Genomic DNA, 6,067 nt, shown 5'->3' with positions numbered 1-6,067 from the left:
GCCGCCAAGGAGCCGCCCGGTTTAACCCTTTCCAGAATGAATCTGTTTGATTTCCTAGCAGTCCATGGTACTCTCAATACTCTTCTCCAGCACTACAGCTCAAAGGCATCAATTCTCCTTCTATCCTCCTTAGTCATTGTCTAACTCTCTGATGCATAACAAATGATTGCAAAGGCCATGGCCTGTATCAGACGCACCTTAGTCTCCAGAGAGACACCATTGCTCTTCAGTACTTGGAGAGGTCCCTAAGAGCAGACTTTCCCATGGCAATACGTCTTTTAATTTCCTGTCTATTTGGTGCCAAGAGTGTTGACTGTGGAGCCAAGCAATCTAAAGCTGTGAACAATCTCAATCTCCTCATCATCCATGCTGATGCTGCCAATTGGTCCAGTGGTGAGAATCTTTATCTTCTTGACATTCAGCCTCAATCCATATTGGAGGTTGCAGTCCTTGACCCTCTTCAGGTCCTCCTCAGTTTCAGCAAGCAGGGTGTGTCATGTGCATAATGCAGATCATTGATGAATCTTCTACCAGTCCTGCTTCCACACTTCTCCTCATAGAGCCCAGCCTCCCGGATAATCTGTTCTGCATATAGGTGGGAAAGGTGTGGAGATAGGACACATTCCTGGCGTACACTCTTCCCAATTTTGAACCATGCAGTGAGTGTTCCCTTGCTCTGTTCTGACGACTGCATCCTGGTCTAGCATAGGTTTCGCATAAGCACGATGAAGTGTTCTGGGATTCCCATTCTTCTCAGAGTCAGCCACGGTTTGTTGTGATCCACACAGTCAAATACCTTTGCATAATCAATGAAACACAGATATACCATGAAATTCTTCTGTGTCTGCCAATTCCTTTCAGTACAATGATTCTGTATACTCTTTCCATCTTCTTTTACTACTTCCTGGATCACCTAATATTCTGCCCAAAGCATCCGTAAGTACAGCAACTCGAGGAAAAAGGGTAGGTGTTGCAATTAATGCTACAAAAGTGTCTGAAAAGCCAACGTCGAAAAAACCCCAACCCTCCACAATGTGCTTCCCCACCCGCAAATGAATTACAAGTTTAATTCTGAGCCATTTTTATAACCACATTTTCTCTTAAAGCATCATACCACAGCAGGTTACAACAACTTTGGGATAAAAGGCAACTGTCCAAAACAAGATTCCAAATAACACTTCTCACTGACCTGTACCTATCCCAAATAAAAGTTTTTTATCAATATCAAAAACATTAAATAGTTGCACCTGCTTATTTTAAGCATATTAAAAGGGAAAACTAATTGAACCATTTCTATTTGTTTATCTTATACAAAAAAGACTACAAAATGTTACACTTTATTCAGATTACAATTAGAGTGATTATGGGTTAGTATTCCACACCATTAATTCTTAAAAATTAGAAATTGAAGTCCTTTGCTCAACTAAAAGGCATACAAAAAGGAACTGTAAAAGGGCATTCCTCAAGCTGAAATGAAAAGGTATTAGAGATTAACACTGTATACAAAGCAATAAAAAATCCTGACAAAAGTAATTACATGGATAAATTAAAAATATTACCTTTTTAAATGTGTAACCGCTCTTTATACGCTAGAGTGGTACTCAATTCAAATTCAGAAACTCAGAGCTCACTGCTGTCAAGTTAGTTTCAACTCACAGGGACCCTCTATCATGCTTCCAAGGCTCTTGTTCCAATCACAGGAAGCTCTATCTCCCACAGAGCCTCTCTGCTGGTGGATTCAAACATGCAGCTTTTGGGTTAGCAATGCAACTAGCTACAAACTACGCAAAATGAGTTCCAATTATATACTGAGAATATGAACTGGAAATAATTTAAAAAAATACATGTAAAGATAAGCTTAAAATGTTTAGCAATTATAAATCATTACAAGTATTACATGTACCAAACAACAAAGACACAGAATGAATTATTTCTCACTTATTCACCAAGGAAACAGAAGTGACTCATATTGAATACCTTTTCATTAGACCTCCAGAGCTATAACTCGCCTCCCAGGGGATTACCCATGTTTCCTGAAGAAGCCAATGGTGGCATGACCTTTTGAATAGCAACACAACTCACTAAAGGCCATGCCACCAGAACTGCTTGCCCCTAGCTCTCCCAAATCCTAGCACATATACAAACAACTCTCTTGACATCTGCAGAATACACAATTTTCAAGTACTTATAGGCACTTCTAGAAGAAATCACATTGTAACAATAAACAACACTTTTAAAAATTAAAATTCTACAAAGTAACTTCTCTAATCATAAAAGGGAACTAAAAATCAGAAACAGAAGAAAAATTGAAAATTCATAAAAACATGGAAACTACACAATCAATAAGCATGTGGAGGGAGGAAGCTATACCCATAAAATGCCAGCATTAAGAACTAAGACATTATCAAACACATTACCTAAATTTACCTTTGCCAACTATAAATGACATGCAAACTAACTAATCATCATAATGGCAAAAACAAGAAAAGTGAAGAATATACTCAACATTTCTCAACTGAAAGAATTGAAAAACAAATTTAAGCCTTGAAAGACAATACTGGAAGACTCTATGGGCAAAATCTGGAATGATGCCAGAGCAGCAAAAGAAGATGGAAGAGATATACCAAGTTACTATACCAAAAAAGAAGAGGTCAACACTGCAACAGGAGGATGATAGTTGAGCAGTACTGAAGACACTGGCAAAATAATTAATAATAATAATAATACCCGAGAAACTGATTAAACATCAAATAACATGTTTCAACAAGAGACACAGTCCTTGATGTGCTCACTAGGCAGTGCAGAGAAATTTGGAAGACACCTACCTGGCCAACTGACTGGAATAAATCCATATTTGTTCCTATTTCAAAAAAATCGAGCCAAAAGAATGCAGAAGTTATTAAATAATATCTTTTATAGCTCAATCAAGTCAAATCTTGCTGAAGATTATTTAAAAATGGTTGGACCGATAGATCAACAAGGAACTGCCAGAAATGCAAGCTGAATTCAAAAAAGGATATTCAAGAAAGGACATCACTGCTGAAATCAGACAGATCTCGGCAGAAAGCCGAGACAGAATACCACAAGGATGTTTAATTGTGCTTTATTGACTGTGCAAAGGCATCTGACTGTGTATATGGGAACAAATTATGAATAACATTGAAAAGTGAGAATCTCTGAACATTTAATTGTCAAGAAATATCTACACTAAGAGTAAAAAAAATAGTTATCTGAAAAAAGCAAAGGAACACTTCATAGCTTAAAATTAGGAAACTGAATGCTGAACAAATCATTCAAGAAACTGGACTATATGAAGAACATAGCACCAGAATTAGAGAAAGATTTATAAGCAACCTGCATTATGCAGATGACACAACCTTGTTTGCAGACTGTGAAGAAGACAAGAAACACTGCAGAAGATCAATGACTACAGCCTTCAACGTGGATTATCTCTCAACATCAAAATGACAAAATTACCCGTCTAAGCCCACAAATAAGACAACCTAGTATAAAATAGGAGGCCACATCAAATCAACTCACACCCACTGGCCAGTAAACATCCCACCCTAATCCTCACCAGAACCAGCAAACAAATTTTCAGCCTGGATTCCAGCCCTATACTGCTGACTAAATGCATTTTTAAATAGAAGGCTGAATCAAATCAACTCACACCATATATATGTAATATTTATAATATATATACACACACCCACATATATATTTTCATTCTACCAAACATATGTATATTCTATCAAACATACGAATATTCTACCAAACATACGTATATTCTATCAAACATATGTATATTCTCCCAAATATTTAAAGAAGAACCATTAATCCTTTCAAACTCTTTCATGTAACAGACAAGGGGGAAACACTTCTTGACTCATTCTACAAGTCCAATGTTCCTTTATAACAAAATGACACAAATACTTCAAATAAACTAGATCAATATCCTCTGTGACTATAGATATAAAAACTTCCATTAAATACAGTAAATTAAAAATAAAAAAGTTAACATACCATGACCAAGTAGAATTAGTCTCACAAATACAGTGATTCAACATGAGACAATCAAGCAATTTACTACCAAAACCCCAGTAACAGAAAGAAGGAATTACAGAATCATGGCAAGTCAAAGGCAAATGACAAAAGAGCATTTGCAAAAGTCACCACCCCAACACACTTCTACAGGGGTATGAAGGAAACAGTAAAGAATTACATAGAGGGAAACCTCTTCAACATAATAAAAGCTCTATATGACAACCCTACAAATAACATTACACTCATTATACTAAATTTAAAGATTATCCCTTAAAAAGGAAAGGAAAAGGCTAGTCAACACAGTACCTAAAATTCTAATCAGAACAATCTGGAAAGTAAGAAAAGATAAAATAATACAGGAGGAACTTGAGTTGGAAAGTAAGACTTGTTAAATCTACATGAGTATGTGTACATGTATGTTAATATGTTAAATACAGTAAATATGAAGAACACTACGTGTGCACCTATACCAGCAATGAATATTAAAAAAAAAAAATAAGAAAACAATTCTGCCTACAACACTTTAAAAAAATAAAACTACTCAGGAACAAAATTAAGCAAGAAAATAAAACATTTATACATTGAAAGCTATAAAACATTACTACAAAAAATTAAAGAAGACTTGACAAATGGAATAACATTCCAAGTTCATGAACTGGAAAATTCCGTATTATTCAAAGGTCAACACTATGCAAAGCAATTTACAGATTCAGACCCTATAAAAATTTAAATAGCTTTCTTTTCAAAAATGGAAAATTAAAATCTCAAATATACATGGAATTGCTAAAAATCTGAAAGGCAAACTCTCCATCCTCTTTTTTTTTTAAATAAAGAAGAAGAATGGAGGAGGGCTCATAGTTCCTGATTTCAAAACGCATTATAAAGTTACAGTCATGAAATAGACTTAAAAATCCAAAAATAAAATTATATGCCTAAGGTCAATTTCAGACTTGGGGGGGGGGGGATAATGCAGATATATCTTGGAAAACGTATAGCCAGAATTCTCCTTAGTGGCAAGGATGATGGAACTTTGTGTGGCAGAGTTTAGGCACAGTGCAAGGAGATGCTAGTCCTTGGAAAGATAGCATGGCTGGAAAGGTAGGAGAGTGCAATGAAAGAGATGAAGATGTTCAACAAGATGGACTGAAACAGTGAGTGTAGCAATAAGCTCAAAAGTACAACAGAAATGATGAGAGTGGCTCAGGATTGACAGGGATTAGATCTGCTGTTCACAGAATCACTATGAACAACAGTCAACAACATGAACTGGCACATTGACTTGTAATAATGGGCTCAAGTATCTATCAGAGGCAGTCAGAATAGCTGTATTGTTCATTCACACCATGAGTGATAGTCAACTTGATGGCACCTAGTGGCAAGAAGATTAGCTGCAATCCCAAAAGTACATGGTTCGAATCCACCTGCAGCTCCAAGGGAGAGGGATGGGCAATCTCCTCCCGAGTGATTTATAGCCTCTGAAAGCCTGCTATAGGGTCAGCTATGGGCTGGATCCAACTCGATGGCACACAACATCATCGATAAAAACAAAGAAGAAATGTACTCGTTCAATATACACATGCATAATATGCAGGCACATTCATTTAAATGGGTGTAATTTTCATTTTTAATCAGTTGCTGATGTTAGATGCCACTGGTAAGCAACCTTATGTACAAAAGGCAAAGCCTAAACCATGCCTCTTCCATGCTCACATTCTCTGCTGTGCCTGACGCCAAAATAATTTTCAAAAAGTACTTTAAAAAGAGACATCTCCAATTTATTCCTCCATTTACAGCTTCTAATCTTCTTTCAGTATTAAGTGTACTGTCAGACTTCTGGGTCACGAGCCAAGATATCTAATGATGGTTTTGAAATAAAAGTTAAATTTTCAGAACTGAAAGGCATGTATTTTTACTCAATTAAAGATACTGTTTTAACTAGAAAAATACATGTTTATTTACTACTCACACTTTCAATTCTTACTTTACTATGCACATCCAACTTTGTACTAAGTACCCTACATTT

This window comes from Elephantulus edwardii, unplaced genomic scaffold (genome assembly GCF_000299155.1).
Source record: "Elephantulus edwardii isolate Elephantulus edwardi_28Jun2011 unplaced genomic scaffold, EleEdw1.0 scaffold00027, whole genome shotgun sequence".
Classification (NCBI taxonomy): domain Eukaryota; kingdom Metazoa; phylum Chordata; class Mammalia; order Macroscelidea; family Macroscelididae; genus Elephantulus; species Elephantulus edwardii.
This window is presented reverse-complemented; position numbering follows the sequence as displayed.